The 18,056-nt window shown below is 46.6% G+C and overlaps 1 protein-coding gene across 1 annotated transcript in view; it reads right to left on the bottom strand.

Annotated features, from left to right (window-relative positions):
- Window positions 1-16,281, bottom strand: part of MFAP3L (microfibril associated protein 3 like) — a 49,058-nt gene extending 32,777 nt beyond the window's left edge. The window contains exon 1 of the mRNA XM_059697646.1: window positions 15,005-16,281. The gene's annotated coding sequence lies outside the window, so the exon portion shown is untranslated. The remainder of the gene's footprint in view (window positions 1-15,004) is intronic.
- Window positions 16,282-18,056: the final 1,775 nt, after the last annotated feature.

Genomic DNA, 18,056 nt, shown 5'->3' with positions numbered 1-18,056 from the left:
GGCAGTTCTTCACAGGAACACTTTTAAATAGGTTGGTTATTATGTGGTGGGACTGCCCATGATAAAGCTATCTCATTATTGAGTGTGAAGGATCCTATCCTATATAATAAAGAGGTAATATGCAAATTGACCCTCACTCCATCACAAAGATGGTTGCACCCACAACAGAGGCAGGGTTCCCATAACGAGCCATAACAAACAATCTGCAGGGACCTGAGGCTGTGTGGCGCCCGGCTGGGGGATCTGAGGCTGCGCCTCTCCCACCCGGCAGGGCTTGACAGGGAACCTCAAGCCCTGCCCCCTGCTCCGGCGCCGGGCTGGGGGACCTCAGGCTGTGCCTCCTGCCCTGGCACTGGGCCGGGGGACCTGAGGGTGCACTGGGTGACCTGAAGCTGAAGCCCCCTGTCTGGCACCAGGCCAGGGGACCTGAGGCTGCGCCCCCCCCCCCCCCACCCAGTGGGGCTTGACGAGGGACCAGAGGCTGTGCCCCCTGCCTGGCACCAGGCTGGGGGACCTGAGGCTGCACCCCCCATGTGGTGGGGCTTGACAGGGGTGGGACCAGCCAGGTCTGGATCTCGCCCAATGGGGATGGGTCTTGTGCAATTTCAAGGTGCACACGGGTGGGCAGGGACTTGATTCTGGGTCCCGCAGCATGCCCCAGACTCTGACAGGAGGAAGATTTTCATATACTAATTTTCTTTCATCTCTGACACTTCTACTATAGATAAAGGGCAAATAGCAATATTAAAATATTTCCTCTAATTAATTCCCTTTTACTGTGCACGAATTTCATGCACTGGGCCACTAGTAGTATTACTAAGTGCCTAACCAAGATAGAGAGTAGCAATAGGAACAGCCAATGTTCCAAGTGACAACTACAAGTCTCCCTGTGGCCTAGGAGCTGAGATCAGAATTAGAGTGGAATTAAGTTCCTGAGATATATATAACATGGGATGGGCCCTAAGGTTAAGATCAAGAACAGAAATTTGGAGGTGAGGTGTGAAGAGAGGACCAGTTTAGCCTTTTAGGATTAAGACCTACTAGCTCCTTTTCTCAGTTTTGCCACTTACTAGTAAATGGCCCCTGGCAGTTAGCTGATCCTCGGAGCCACAGACCCTTCTCTTTCTTAGGTCCCTTCCAAATCTACCGTTCTGTGACCACACAGCCAGGGGTGTGACTGCAGCTGGTTAAGGAAAGAAATGGCGAGGTGAGGAGAGAAGAAGGAAAGAGCAAGGGGGTTGTTCATATTCAGATAAAGATCCCACTACAGAGACTTCAACCAGGGCGAAGTACTGTAATTGCCAAGCCATCTGTGACTTGATGGATGGTCCAGGAGCCAGCTTGTATACCATACTGTACAAGGGAACTTGTTCTCCATAGAAAAAGCATCCTCTTGTGTATTCCTTACATCCTGGACAGTATGATGAGAGAGAAAACAGGCCCATGCTTCCAAAGCCTTTGGACCCCCTGCCCCCACCCCCAGCCGCAACCTCCAGCTGTCCTCAGCATACTAAGAGGTGAATCAGCTCAGATTCCTTTAGGGCAGCAGTTCTCAACCTGTGGGTCGCGACCCCTTTGGCAGTCGAACGACCCTTTCACAGGGGTCGCCTAAGACCATCCTGCATATCAGATATTTACATTACGATTCTTAACAGTAGCAACATTGCAGTTATGAAGTAGCAACAAAAATAATTTTATGGTTGGGTCACAACATGAGGAACTGTATTTAAAGGGCCAGAAGGTTGAGAACCACTGCTTTAGGGCTTAAGGTAGGCAGGATGGGCCAGCTGCTAGGCTGCCACGCACAGATGCTCCTCACAGCTATTGATGCAGGCCTCTCCCTTCCACCCCACTCTTGGGGCAGCTCAGTACAAGGACCTTGCTACCTGGAGATGATCACCCTAGCACCTGTGGCCACACCACTTACCCAGCCTTTCCTCTTCAGACCAAGGACCACAAGGATCTTTGCTGTACCACTGAGAGGCTGATGATTATCAAAACCCTCATCTGGGGCCTTGAAATTTCACTTGATAATTCACTACAGAGTAGTCTTGTGTCTGCTCTTGCAACTTGAGGTATAATTTTTATCATGAAAATTCCCTTACAACAAAATGTGGTCGGTGCTCAAATATTTGTTGGCTGTGCTAGGCAGGAGGCATGAATGACTTTTCTTTTTTTGAATGATTAGTAACAATATGTGCATGGGGAATGCCTCAAAGAAAATTAAAACAAAACACTAACACTTTAGTTATTACAATCTACATTTGCAACGGTTCCTCACTCCAGGGTAAAAGCTAGAGAAGGCCCTTCCATGGCCTCTAGGATATTTGGTGTCTGGCTGCCTCGCAGTATTCATTTCTCACTTCCCGCCAGCCACACTGGGCTCTGCTAATCTTAGAATATGCCTCATACACTGGAACCCTTGCACTTGCTATTCCTTCATTTGGAAGCAGTGCCCCTGGTACTTACAAAACTCACTCCCACACTTCCTTTCTGACTTCTCAGGTCCCAGCTCAAATGACACCTCATCAGCAGGCCCTCCTTAGTCATCTTATATAGAACTAGATAGAGGCTGGTGCATGAAATCTGTGCATGGGGTGTGTGTGTGTGTGGGGGGGGGTGCCTTAGCCCAGTCTGTGCCCTCTTGCAATCTAGGACTCCTCAGGTAGGGTCTATCAGAGCCTATCAGAGCTTTCTTTCCCCTGGCTGCCAGCAGCTGGCCCCGCCCCTGCCGCTGCCACTGCTTGCCATCTGTGTGGTGCTGCCCCCCCTCCCCTCCCACTGGTCGCCTTCTTCTGCGGGTGACAGGCATGAGGTGCTATCGCTTGGTTGGCCTGAGCCTCCCTCTGCGGGGCGATCACTGGCCAGCCGCGCACACCTGCCACAGTGTTGCTGGCTGGTGGCCTGGGCCTCCCTCTGTGGCTGCCAGCCGGGGGGCCCCACCCACCTGGCCGGGGCTCTGTGCTTGATCACCAAGCCGAGAGTGGCCTGGGCCTCCCTCTTTGGGGTGTTCAAGGAGCCCCCTCCCCCCCAATTGATCGCCCTGCTGGCCGGTGGCCTGGGCCTCCCTCTTTGGGGCAATTGATCACGGAGACCTCCCATTGATCGCCCTGCAGAGGGTGGCCTGGGCCTCCCTCTGCGGGGCCATCTTGGGGCAATGGCAGGGCCCCGCGACCAATCGCATTGTACTCGCTTTGGCTGGTCTGGCGCCAGTGTGTGTCATAGCATTGCCGTCCAGAAGATGGTCTGGATGGTCGTTCTGCTGTTTGGTCATTAAGTCGATTTGCATATTACGCTTTTATTATTATAGATAGTGGGCCCCACCCCATCACCTGCTGTCCACGTTTACCCTGCCTTTTTCTTCCATGTATGTGTGCACGTGTCTGCCCCTGCGAAGATATAAGTTCCCAGAGGGCTGGGCTTCTGTTGCAGTAGACACTCCTCACTGTCATATCCCCATGTCTGGAGACATGCTTTGCACATAGCCAAGCACCTGAATTTATATTACTTCTGGGCCCTTTCATTTAGACATATTACTAATTTACTGGGCAGCTACATTTGCCCTGCATTTCTGACAAATTCCACCCATTTCTTAGAAATTCTAGGTAAATATTCTCTAGGACAAAACTAACTTTAAAATATCAATGAAGATTTCTCTAAAAGTCAGTCTTGGGAAATGCACCTTATCCTGATATGAGCCGTGACAGCTGTGGTGTTCCAAACTCGGCCCTGGGAGCGAGGCTCAGGGAGCGTGGAAGGAGGCTATGGGAATCCAGCCTGTCCTTGGACTCTGGCTGTGGTCTGAGATGAGTCAGTTTGTGGGGAATAATTCCTAAGCCTGTGTAGGTTCTGATGAGCCGCCCTAAGATGTGTCACTCTGTTAGGCAGATTATTCTGAGCTAGAAACAGTCACGGTCCAGCAGGATTAGAAGACCCTCAGCCTTCCCCTTACTGCCTAAAAGAATTTAAGCTAGAATACCTGCTTCAGGAAGGCACGATCTTCATAGATAACTATAGTTTAACTGATCTAGGAGTGGTAGACAGGGAGGATCCCAGCAAAGCTATTTCATTAAAGTCCACCCAGTGTCTTTGATTCACGAGGGCCCAACAAGTATTTGTTTACTAAACATTAACTCTTTTCATCTCCCTGTGACCTGCTTAATTCCCTTTAAAGTCCTAGCCCCCCTCTTCCTCCTCCTTAATCCAGAATGACATCTATACCTCAGGTTGCCTTACTGTCCTAGGAATTTTCTTGCTTGTGTGAATTCCCTGTGAGCACTTTGCAAATTTGATTTTCTCCTGCCAATCTGCCTTATGTCATTTTAATGATTCGACCAGTCAGAAGAACTAACAGGGAAGGAAAGGGGAAAGTTTCCCCATCCCCCAAAATATACATTCTTCCCACTGTTGAAATGAAAAGCAACTGCCTACTTAATTTAGATTTCAAAATGTCAAAACCAATCTGCATTCCTTGTCTCTTTGGCTCTATGATTGGGGCCATTCAGAGCCACAGTTCAGATCTGGATCACCCGGGGTTTGTTCTTTTATCAGAATAAAGTTTCATCTACTTGAAAAAAATATGCTCTATAACTGGAGAGGGTAGTTTAAAAAGCTTTAATGTTTTTTTTTGTGTGTGTTTTTTAAAATATATTTTATTGATTTTTTTTTACAGAGAGGAAGGGAGAGGGATAGAGAATTAGAAACATCGATGAGAGAGAAACATTGATTCAGCTGCCTCCTGCACACTCCCTACTGGGGATGTGCCTGCAACCCAGGTACATGCCCTTGACCGGAATCGAACCTGGGACCCTTCAGTCCACAGGCCGACGCTCTATCCACTGAGCCAAACTGGTTAGGGCGAGTGTGTTTTTTTTAGTTTCATTTCTCTACCAGCCCATTATCACAAAGTGGAATTGCATAATGAGCATTTCTCCAAATCACTCATGCCAAGTATTTTTAATAGACATTCACTAAGAACTGGATCCTCTTGAAAAACAGACCAAAAGAGGCTCTTTAATTTACATTCTACTCAATTTAATTCTTACTATGAGCACGAGACGATGTCCCTTATGTTCCCCTAGCATTTTTGGTTTACATAACACCACCGCAGAAGTTATGCCCTCTGGGTCTTACCGCTGTCCCAGGACACACGCAGGCTTATGTGTTTCTATCCATCATGCACTGAAAAGAGCAGAGGCCAAGCCACCAACCCTCGTAGAAATACATCTGACTCAGTCCAGGACTCTAGCTGTCTGCATGCAGTTACCAGTGAGGAACACCACAGCTTGCGCACCTCCAAACTGTCATAATTATTGTTTTTTAAAAAGAATTAAAAAATATTGTGATTATTTATTATTTTAAAAAGTATTGTTTTAATATTTGTACAAAGAGCAATACTTTAGTGCATATTCTAAGATCACCCTTTTCCCCAAGTCAAGTGGTTTTTAATGTGACAATGGGAAATATACTAAACGAAACATCAGAAGATAGTTGAAAATGTAGATTTGAGGGTTTCCACAGAATTTTTGAAGGAAGATTTGCTTTAGGCTGAGCACACTTTCCATGTGTTCTCAATCATTTCTCAGCTGGGCAGTCAGATTCATGCAAGTGAGGAAAACAATTAGGAGCCAGTCATATCAATTAATTGAACTCAAAGTATTTATGAGGCTACTATTATCAATTTAGTACCAATTCCTGTGGGAATTAAAAAACTTGTTATTTTTTTAATCCTCACCTGAGGACATGCTTTTTTTTTATGAGAGAGAGAGAGAGAGAGAGAGAGAGAGAGAGAGAGAGAGAGATCAGTTGCTTCCCATACGTGCCCCAATGACAGGGAATCAAACCCGTGACCTTGATATGTACAGGGATGATGCTCCAACTAACAGCCACACTGGCCAGGGCAGATTAAAACATTTTAAGACCAGGTCTTTACCCTAGAGGTGCCTAGAATTTTGATGATATCTGCATACGAAGTCACATATAATTAAGCACCAAACTGGATAAATACCACAGAAATTAAGTCAGGGCTAGCTGGAAAGGTCACAGAATGTTCCTGGGGTTGACCAAGTCCTGAAAGATGAATAAAGGTGATAGGGCAGTTTAGACAAGTGGGGGGAAAACAAACATGGCATGCCAATTAAGAATAAAAACCTGTTACAGCATCTTTTAGCAAGGCCCATCTCTAGAACGCTATTGGATATTAGGCACCCCTCCAGAAATTCTATTAATAAGAGGCCTCTAGGGGCTCTTAGGAGAAATAATAAAAAAGACTTTGGTAAAAACTACCACCCCAGTAAAGAAGGGGAGATAGATGGCCATAACCTGGAGGTGGGGATGAGATGTCCTATGAAGGCAGGAAAGGACCAGAAATCCACTGTAAGTCCTGGGTTCAGATGTACTGGAGAGAAATGCTCAGCCTCCAGTAAAGCAAAGGATTGGTGATATTCAAATGTTTTCGCTAATTTCAAGTTCCTCAAAAGTGTTTTAGAAAGGAGAAAAACATTCAGAAGTCTAACAGGAGCTAGACTCACTCAGAGACCAAGTAATCTAGGCTTGAGCCAACCTTCAGGGGGGAAAAACTTTCCCTCCCACTTGGGACTGGCAGCAGGAATGACAAAAAGATGGCTGGGAGAGAGCAAGAGCGGAAGTGCAGGCTGCCCAGTAACATGGCAAAGCAGCCCAGCCCACCCTTTCCCTAGGGTAGCAGAAATTTACAAAACAAAATTAGCAATAGCAGCTGAGCAGCAAGAAACATCAATAGTTATTACAAGGCTTGGGTGACTCTTGGAGCCAAACAGTGACTCTTGGAGCCAAACACTAATGCAGTTTTCATTCAAATACCTCCCTCTGTTGAGGACCAGGGAAAGTGGTCTTTAAGAAAGCACAGTCCCTAGGCATCTACCTACCTCTTTATAGGGGAGCCTGGCCTCTGGGATAAGAGTTAACTGCTGGTCAATTTGGGATGGTCTCCACTGTTACAAATATAGAGCTCTAGTTTCAGGAGGGTACGGGAACAGCAGCCTCCCAGCCTGTCTATGAGAGGCACTGCTCTAATAAAGAGATAAGAATGATTTGAATTAGCCCCAGGCTCCTCTGGCCTTGTTGGAGCTGGATGGGCCCCTTCTGTGGGTAATTCAGGAGCACTTGACTCCAACCCATTTATTTCCTTAAGAGGCAAAGCCTTCCCTTATACTCTTCCCGGGACCAAGAGCCACTCAAATCCTCAATGGAAGGAAAGAATTGGGATTATATTTAAAAATCTCAGCCAGCTTCCTCTTTCCCACTGATCACAAAGAGTCAACTTCAGCCCAGACTCTCAAACAGTTACTTTGTGACCCAGAATTAGGGAAGCCCACCCCGCACTAAGTTTCTTTCTTTCTCATCAGCAAACCCCCAATGCTTCTGTCGGGAAGCTGGAGAACCATCAGGGAATTAATTCCTTCTCTCTCCCATCCTCTCTTACAAAATTCTGTGCCCTGTGATGATGAAGTTCCGACTTCTTCCCTCACACGCAGCTGTGTACACTCTTTCCGTACTTTAGGTCCCTGTGCCTAAGCCAGTGCAGTGGAAGTTAGTCCCTCTGGTAATGCAAAGTCTTGCACTTGGTAGGAGAGCCCTTGAGAATTGCTCTAAGCCTGAAATCCATTGAGAGGGTGTGCCGGCCACACATCAGCAGTACTTGACCCACGTCATCCAATGACATCCTTTTCTTTCCAGCCCACATGGCTACCACTCCCTAGTTTACCTGCTCATCATCTCTGACTGGCATCACTTAATAGACTCCTTTCTGGCTGACCTGCCTCTAGTCTTGCCTGTCCTCTCGTCCATACGCCATGGCCATGTTGTTGCGGAAGTCAGCTTATGCTAAAAAGTCTGATTTAAAACATATTCCATGTCTTCATTTTGTCAGAAGCATGAAACTATAAAGTCCTCGGCAGGGCATAGATGATCCTTCATGGCCTCTTTCACCTCATCTCTGGAGCATCCCCTCCCCGGTCCCCATTCACATTCCCTTTCCTGAACTCCTTGAAGCCCCCCAGAACCTCTGTGACTTTCACCATGCTGCCTTCCATAAGCTTGCACATCCGGTGAACCCCTACTTAGCCTTCAAGTCATGGTTCAAAAGCTCTCCAGGATGCCCGGGGAGCCCCAGACACTCCTTTTCTCACTGACCTTTACCCATAACTCCACATTTTCACTGTAATTGTCTTTTGTACATTTGATCCTCCACTAGATTATAAGCTCTCAGATTACCAATATTTATTGAATGAAATGATGAATTCATTACTGAATAGATAAGAGAGGCTCATCTGGAGATACAGATTTGGAGACACTGGTGTATGGGTGACTGATGCAGTTCAGGAAAAATTAAATTACCTGGGAAGAACACAGTGGGCCACAAGATGAGAAGGTGAGGTAGAAGCTATGGAAATTTGAAAGGCAAACAGAGGAAGAGCAATAAAAAAAAAACAACACAAAAAATGCCCAGCTGGCGTGGCTCAGGGGTTGAGTGTCGACCTATGAACCAGGAGGTCACGGTTCGATTCCCGGTCAGGGCACATGCCCGGGTTGCGGGCTCGATGCCCAGTGTGGGGTGTGCAGGAGGCAGTCGATCAATGATTCTTTCTCATTGATGTTTCTGTCTCTCCCTCCCTCCCTCTTCGTTCCTCTCTGAAATCAATAAAATATAAAAAATAAAATAAAACAAACAACAACAAAAAGAAACACATGAATCATCAACAGCAAAGACAAAACAAAAAAATATCTAAGGCACACATCCCAGAAACTAAGACAGAAGAGATTTAAAAAAGAGGAACAGTTCACGCTGAACTCTTCCTCTGCAGTGGACAACAATTATTGCATCACTATATAGGGAAGTTTGGGTAAAAATCTTACAAAGTTATGCAAATGGAAGCTACACAATACAGATATAGGGTTTTATTTTCATTAATATCAATCTTAATCAAGTCTTACTGTTCTTTCCAGTATCAGATTTTGCCAGCCCAGGGCTTCCTTTATCATTCCTGAAAAATTTGTTTCTCTCTTACTCATTTTTTCCTGACATACAGTTTAGTTTCAATTCAAAGCCACTCTTGTGACCCTAAGATAGAAGATTTCTTCACGTTAGGTTTTTGGACACACAGAGATGTCAATTCAACCGGACTGTAAGGATTTTCAGGACAGATACTAAGCCCTTGAACATTAAAGAGGCCGAATAAATATGTCTGGAAAGAATGATTACATTCCATATATGTACACACAGAAACTAGGTCAGTTAGTATTATAGCTGTCACCCAGCCCCATCGAATATGGAGCCCATGGTAAACATTGCTAATTGATCATGGCAACTCCTCAGCTGAGCCTGTATAAGCCCACGGCGCTACAAGCAGCTACTACCCACTAGTCAGAGTTGGTCCAGATGACCTAACATCATTCCCCAGTTAACTATGTTAAATCTGAGCTTTCCCAGCTCTCTGCTCACGTCTGCATGGTACGCAGCCAACTCAGCAGCTGCCTGGCAGAAACAAAGCAGTCAAGTGCTACTTGGCCTTTCTGCTTTACTGTCTATGTCCTTCTTCTACTCGAAATTGTGAATGAGTTTCCTTCAGTTATTCATTTAACTCAGGCCTACAAATGTCCTTTCAGGTCAACTCAGAGAACCGAATCACGTAACATGCTGATTCCAGATCTCTATCCATCACTACCCACCTCTGGTTAGACACCCTTTGTCAAAATGCCCTGTGAAACCTGAGATTCAGCTGTACATTGCTTTTTTTTTTTTTTTTTGAAGATGATCTGGCAGCAGTCGTCATTGCACGTTCCTGTTTAAAAGTCGTTTGCTGGTTTCCCGCTGTTTATCTATAATAGATCAAATCCAAACTCGTTTGCATGACATCAAATTTCTCACAATGAAAGGACCACTTCATTCCCCTTCTCCTGCCCCTGCCTATTATTCCATCACACCAAATCCTTCTTTGTGTATGGCTGCATTTGCTTTCTATGGCTCCTTTCTAGGGCACTTAAGTCACAGTCTTGGTGACTGAACTTTATTATCTTTCCGTTCTGTGGGTTAGAAGTCCAGCATGGGTCATAATGGGTTAATTAAGGAGTTGGCAGGGCTGTATTCCTTCTGGAAGCTCTAGGGGACCATTGTTTCCTTGCCTGTGCCAGCTTCTCATTCCTTGGTTCATGGGCCCCCTCCCACCTTCAGAGCCAGCAAGGGCTGATCAAGTCTCTCCCACATGGCATCACTCAGAGGCTGACTTCTGCTTCCCTCTTTCACTTATCAGGACTCTTGTGATTATACTGGGCCCACTGGATAATCCTGAAAAATCTCTCCATGTCAACATCCTCAACTGAATCACATCTGCCAAGCCCCAAAGGGAGTATCTTTTGGGGGAGGGGTAGCTATCATTCTAAATACCACCATGGTGTTCCTCCTGCCTGGAAAGTCTCCTTCTCTGCTTGGAAGTCCCCCACCCAATTCCTTAGGCATTCCTGAAAGTCCCATGGAAATGTCACTATTTTCATGAGACCCCTCCTCTTCCTCCAACCCAAGGGGCTCATTCCTAAGTCTCCTCAGTTCCATGTACAACCACCTCTCCTGCAGCACTTGCTTTGAACTATAGTTTATCTGTCCTCAAGCATGTCTCGCTGACTGGGTATGAGTCACTGTCTTATTCATTTTTGCAGCCTCAGGGGACTAACTATAAAAGATTGTGGAGAAGAAAAATGAATTGTGATATTTTGATGAGAAAAGACCTCAGGTGGAGGCAGGCACAAGACCAATAAATTCAGAGGACTTCTGTTTTGAGAACAGTTTAGAAACTATTTCTGACAGCTCTTACCTGGTTATCATCACATGATCAACCAAACCCCTTAATCCTTTAACCACTCCAAGGAGGTATTAGAGCAACCATTTGCATCTAAGGCCATGTTTAACTTCATTATGATTTGCCAGGGGTCACAAAATGTGGTCATAGTTGGCTAGAAAAGAATAGGCCACACGCCAAGTGCTTAGTTAGATGTCCAGTTAGTGCAGATATTATCTGCCTGATTTATGAATTTAAAAAAAAAGAAACGAAAATGACACTCATCTAACAAATCTGACTGTACTATGTTGGAGGCTAAAAGCAACTTTGCCACAATAATTACTTGGTATCTCAGTGTCTGGAAGTTCTTGCATTAAAAACAGAACAGAAAGTTCAAATTAAGCCAAGTTTATATAGCCTCAAATATTTAAATTGCAAGCCAAACAAGGAGTTGAATAAATTAAGGTCATGTGAATGGGGTGGCAGGGAAGATCTACAGTGAAACCTCGGTTCTCGAACTTAATTCATTCCCAAAGGCTGTTCAAGAAACCATTTGTTCAAAATCTGAATCATTTTCCCCATCTGAAAGAAAGTAAATTGAATTAATCCATTCCAGACCCCCAAGTGATTCCCTGTTTTAACCTTTCTCAATTGCCTGTGATCATTGTTTTGTGAGCACTTTCACACCCTTAGCAACATCAGCAGTCTCGATGGCCTCTTTATTTTAAAATTGTGCTAGTTGTGGATTTTGCCATGCCATGCTTAGTAGCCAGGTCCGACACACAAACACCTCTATCATACTTTGCAATTCTTTCTTTTTTAAAAAAAAAATATTTTTATTGATTTCAGAGAGGAAGGGAGAGGGAGAGAGAGATGGAAACCAGTGATGAGAGAGAATCATTGATCAGCTGCCTCCTGCATGCCCCACACTAGACTTGAGCCCGCGACCCGGTATGTGCCCTGACCTGGAATTGAACTGGTGACCTCCTGGTTCACAGGTTGGTGCTCAGCCACTGAGCACACCGGCAGGGCTATTTCTTAAGTTCTATCGTTTTTCTCATAAGTTTTCTTTTCACCTTGCTGCTATTACTAATCTTCTTAGGGCCCATGGTGTCATACTGTATGTATCTATACTAATAAAAGAGTAATATGCTAATTAGACTGGACATCTTCCGGACATCCATCCGACGTCCTTCCAGACAAAGCCACGGTGGGGGGGGGGGCCCTAAGGCAGAGGCAGTTAGGGGCAACCAGGCTGGCGGGGGGGGGGGGGGCGCAGTTAGGGGCGATCCAGCCAGCAGGCAGAGGTGGTTAGGGGTGATCAGGCAGGCAGGCAGGTGAGCGATTAGGAGCCAGCGGTCCTGCAGGGATTGGGCCTAAACTGGCAGTCGGACATCCCCCGAGGGGTCCTGGATTGGAGAGGATGCAGGTCGGGCTGAGGGACACCCCCTCCCGTGCAAGAATTTCATGCACCAGACCTCTAGTTTAATAATAATTAGCAACAACACCACCAAAAAAACATAAAAATACAGCACAATTAACAATTCGAGATTTAGGGGTAAACAGACTCACACTCACACATTCTCTCCTTTGTCACCTAAGAGACGTGTGACTGATCATACAGGTGTCTGAAAGGGTTGTTGGGTTGAGAACCAAATTATTTGAGATGGGAGACATTCCAGAAGTGAGATTTGACTATATTTTTAAAGGTAATAGTTTGCTATGAATATCTAATGTTACTAATTTCTATAAAGTATAGAAATATAAAGACATGAAAAAATAATTATGTGCTTGGCATTTGAGCTGCAAGAACCCAACAGTTAGGTACAAAAGAGAAGAAATTATTACCTGTTTTCTAATTTGAATATAAAAATCTACTTTGCTACTTTCTCTTCATTAGCAATATAAAATCCCTCTTGAATCTAAACCCTGTTGCTTTTGTTAGTTTTAGGTTAGGAGAATGTGGAGTTTAAATATGTCTTTTGTTAAATTTCATTGTCCTTCCTAACTAAAAAACAAAACCATATATATAGATCTAGAAGGGACCTATTGATCTATATTAAACCTCACATTCACAAAGGCTTAGTGCTTCCTCAAGGTCAGCAGAGCCAGTACTATCTTCCACTTGGGAATGCAGCCTGAGAACACCGGACCTGCTGTACAGGATAAGTTATACACATATGTGTTACTTCATGGCAGATTTTTAACCTGGTGCATATTTATAGAAAAGGGAAGCACAATTTCTCAATATGTGTTTCTCAATTATCTAAAGCATTGGTTCTCAACCTGTGGGTCGCGACCCCTTTGGCGGTCGAACGACCCTTTCACAGGGGTCGTCTAAGACCATCCTGTATATCAGATATTTACATTACGATTCATAACAGTAGCAACATTACAGTTATGAAATAGCAACGAAAATAATTTTATGGTTGGGTCACAGCATGAGGAACTGTATTTAAAGGGCCAGAAGGTTGAGAACCACTGAATTCTAAAGTTATCTATAAATGTGTTTGGAAATGCATTTAGGAGCGATGAACACCAAACTATTTGGCTAAAATGGAGGACTTTGGGCCTAGCTTGTAGAAATCATATTGTTGCTATTGTAGGTGTCTGGAAATTTCAAGCCTTTCCTGTTATTAAATCTTGGTTATGTTTAGGCATAGCATAGAGCACACTTGGGAAAACCATCCAGGATAACTGGAATTACAGCGGGAACCAGAGCAGGCAAGAACAAACATTGAAAGCTATTCACAGCCCAGTGAAAAGTCAATGCACCTTGAAAATCTATTAAGGTCTATCAAGAATACAAACAAGATAATAAGCTTAATAAAGAAAAAACTGAACCCACTAAATGGTACTTATGGAAATAGGTTTGAGGACATAACTTTAATTTAGAGGTAGAGCTAGTTCCTATTAAAACAAGGATGACTTACCTTGCTCTTAATAGGTCCAAAAATCCTAGTAATGGTAATGGTACTAAATATTTTAGGAAGAACCAACAGTAGAAACCACAGTGGGATCTACAAATTGTCTTTTTTTAAAAAATATATATAAGTAAAATGCCAGTAAAACTACATTGGTCTAACTTTTCTGAAAATGAATCTTCCATCTTGCATTTCATATTGAACAATTTTACTATGTTCAGCATAGTAGCAACTGGAAAAAAATGTGTTTCATGTAGAAACAAAAGTGAGAAAACTTTACAAAAAACTGCTCTTCTGCAACGATAGCCTCCCAACTTCTTAATATAAAGCTAACACAAAATAAAGATTGCTACAGTAACCAAACTTTTCTGTAACAAGTATTCTTAACAACAATGGCAATTCAACCATAAAAGGTTATTTTCTACAGTGTAAGCAGATAATGGACCTGCAAACATTCTTCCTTTTTTTTTTTTTTTTTTTTTTTTTTTTTTTTTTTTTTTTTTGCTAGCTTGCTTTATAAATCTTGCAACTTGCAAGCTCCAATTTTTTGGATGGGGAAGGCAGGTTAATGGTCGAGCGTAAAATAAATCAGCTCTGCAAATACTTTATTTTTTTTTAAGCCGATGAAATACGTTTCCCTTGCCACGTCATGAAGCAATTCTGTGTCAACTTGCTATGGAGGCAAATGCGACAAACTCAGAGAGCTCCAGTCGTGAGGCGGCGGCTGGAGGCACCCACAGCTTCCCGCACTCCTGCAGCAGCAGGACAAGGCGCTCTCCCAGAACCGGACCCAGAACCCCCGCTCAGGGCCTTCTGGGGCCAGGACAATACACCTTACTCCCTATTTCGGGGAAACTGAGGCACGGTGACCGGAGCGACCTGGAGTCAGGCGAAGGCCCCCAGCGCACTTTGGCTTCCCCTTCCCCTGGGAGACCCGGGAGGCTCCTCGGTAGCGCACGGTAGACACCGCGTTCCACGCCACAGGAGGCTTATCGTATACGCCTGAGAGGCGGTGTCCCCAATCCATCCCACCCCCCCTCCCCGGGTCCCGCCCCACAGTATGTTGAAGCATCCTGCGACCCCCGGGAGCCCGCTGCAGGGACCTCGCCGCGCCTCCCAGTGCGCAGCCTGCGCCGCTGGCTCCGCCACCCTAAGTGCCCGAGAAAGTTCCGCGGTGACAGCCGCAGCTGCGACTCGAACGCCCACCAGGTGTGAGGCTCCCCGCTATCCGCGCCTCGCAGCCCGGTCTCACCGGGCGCCCCCGCTAACCTGACGCCGCCTTGCCACTCAGGTGGCCCCCGTGCACCGCTCGCCATGGCCAGCCTGAGAGCGGCCGCCGCGCCGCGCCGCGCTCCCCGTCCGAGGACTCGCAGCGCCTACAGCGGGTGAGCCCCCTCCGCCAGCTCCGTGCAGCGAGGGCTGCGTCGCCGGCGGGCGGGCGGCCGGGAGTGCGGCGCTTCCCACCCACTGGAGCCAGAGCCGGCCGGTGCTGAGCATGCCCAGTGCGGCTCGCCGGGCGGCGCGGAGGCGCGGAACCGGGTGCGGTGTCATCGCCGGGTTTTCACAGCAGCCACCGGCGCGGGGCGGGGCGGGCCAACCTGTGGGAGCCGCGGATCCTCCCGCAGAAGAGGGGGCGGGCTGTGGGTGCCAGGGAGTCCCCCATTCGATCCCCGCGGTTTCTGGCGCCGGCCTCCGCTGCAGGACGCCGAGCTTATAACGGAGCTGAAGGCATTTATTTCAGATGCTGTCATGCTCGGGCAGCATGACTGGTAATTGAGATGCAGGGCACAGACAGGGGTTCTATTGCAACTTTGTGGAGCGGCGCGTCGCACTGTTACTCAGGGAGAGGTTTCTTAGAATCCCATCCCGGGACACGAGAGAACCAGCCACACAACCCCCGAACCTACCCCGTCTCCAAGGCCACCTGCCAAGCCACCTTGCGATCAGAGGCCTCGCAAGCCTTCCCGGGCGACTCTGCTGTCAGTTCTAAAGCCCGCACGGAACAAGCTGGAAGAAAACACGCAGGACGTTCACTGGCGTCTTCTGAGTGGTGTGGTTCCAGGGATTTTAAAATTTACTTATTTTTTATTATTTGTCGTTCCTAAGTTTTTTTCTAATGTACAACATGATGCTTTTAAAACAAGGTAGGTTAGTCTAAAACTCCTGCAGAAGTCTGGCAGCAATATTCTGCGCACCCCACTCCCTTTTTTTTTTTTTTTTTTTTTGACTTGCTAGGCGCAGTCAATTTCTGGGGCCAGGACCGAGCTCCTTTTCCCCGGCTCTTCTAGGCCCGCCCTTGGCCACACCCACACCCATCTTTTACTTCCGTACCTCCCCCTTCGCCTACGGTTGCTGCCAAAACCCGGAAAGGTGGACTCTGCACGCTGACGCTTGTGGCTCCTGCTGGCAGACTGGGCTTGTTCCGCCGCCGGGTCAGGGACGGCTGTCACCGAGAAAGGAGGCTTTAAGAGACTCCCAGTTGCTTTCCTCCTTCTCCCGGTCGCTGGCCAATGAGACAAAATAGCGCCGCCGACCCCCTGCCCCCGAGTTCGGACCCGCAGAAGTGGGTCAGGACCGGACTGAGCATGCTCCGGGCAGTGCCAGGCAGCCGCAAAGGCTGCGTCGGGTTGCCCAAGGTTGCTCGCTCATCACAACGTGGAAGGTCAGGAGGCCGATGGAAGCTGGGCACTAGAGGTGCGCGAGAGCCCGGACAGGTCGCCCCTGCTGAGGCCCGTGGTGGGACGGGGACGAGTGTGTGTGTGTGTGTGTGTGTGTGTGTGTGTGTGTGTGTGTGTTAGGATGGGGGTGCGGGACATTTGGTTTCCCTAAAAGACTGACATTAGAAATGATATTTTAACATCACTTTTTATGACATCTCGAATAACAACACATTTTAGCTCTAAGAATTTTTCAGCCTGGTTTGCTCTCAGGCAACCTAAGCCTTCTTTCATATACATTTTTAAAGTATTTAATAGGCATTCTTTACAGTTGCACTCAAACACTAAAATTTCACCCGTTTTATCAAAGATTAAATTTTTGTCCTCACTATCAATTCTGCAATATTATATTTCTTTTTTAAAATTTAGGCTGTACTGCATTCACTCTCCTGCCTCCCTTTCAAATTCTCAGAGAACCTGCAGAATGTTCTCATACTGTCTTGGATACACTTGAGGCAGGTGTGGGGAACTTGCTTTTAATTCTCTGTCACAGAAGAGGAGACTGAAATGGAGTAAGCTTCCAGGGAAGAGATTTTATAGGCTTGAGATAAACTCGGGAACCCAGAGAGCCTTGCATTGAGTCCAGGCAGGAATGGGACAGTTGTGTGTTTTGTCTGGGGAAGAGGGAGATGGGCACATGGGACAGCTGCCCAGTGAGGTTTGGGGTGACAGTGGGAAATACCCTCAGTGAGGGTTGGCTCCATTTCAGTGTCTTCCCTTTGTGCAGCCCTAGTTCAGCATAAGCATGGCGGGAGACACCATCTTTAAGTACTTCCCCCTAGGCTCCTAATCTGTGCTGCAGCCGTCCTCAGCCCTGAGCTTTCAGACGTCATTGTGGCTGGTACCTCTGAGCACTGCTCTTGAGTTTCCCCAGGTCCCCATAGACATCCACATCACAGATAATCTAGCCTAGGAAAGGTTGACATCTCTTCAACAGTCCATACCACCGCTCCTCCCCCGCTGAAACTTTATGGTCCAGTGTTCCATGACCTGTCTGACAGTTCCTTCTCCAGGTTCCTTTCCTCGGCACCACTCCCCATTGTAGGTGTTCGGTCCTTGGCCTCTTCCCTTCTCATTTCTCTGAGGGCTGTCATTCACTCTGATGATTGTCAGTTCCAAGGTGGTGTTCATTTGGGTGTGCATGTGTGACCATGCTAGTTGTTTATTGCTGGGATCCTTTCTGCTCCACCAGGCACCTGTTCTGATGATTTATGCCTGACTGTCCATACCAGTTGGTAATATTTTGAATATTATCTTTGCCCCAAACCATAACCTCTTTTACACATCTACCCGAGTTCAGACCCTTGTATGTAATCTACCAAATATCCTAATTGCTATGACCCTCAGGAAATTTGAGCCCAGTATGTCCCAAACAGAACTCAGGAGCTATGGTTGCTCTTCTGCCTATATGTCTGTTTCCTGGGACCCCCACCTTCTCAGCTATGCACACCACAAATATGGATGTTATCCTAGATTCATCCATCTGCCTTTCCCCTATCATCTTGCTAGTCACTGGCACTGTCTACCCTGCCCTTAGACATCTCTGCATACAGACCCTCCACCTCCACCTCCTCCTCCCCTTTCCTCTCTCGGTGTTCCTGCCA

Source organism: Myotis daubentonii, chromosome 5 (assembly GCF_963259705.1).
Source record: "Myotis daubentonii chromosome 5, mMyoDau2.1, whole genome shotgun sequence".
Taxonomy (NCBI): Eukaryota; Metazoa; Chordata; class Mammalia; order Chiroptera; family Vespertilionidae; genus Myotis; species Myotis daubentonii.
The sequence above is the reverse complement of the archived record's forward strand: the minus strand, read 5'-3'. Positions and strand labels throughout refer to the sequence as shown.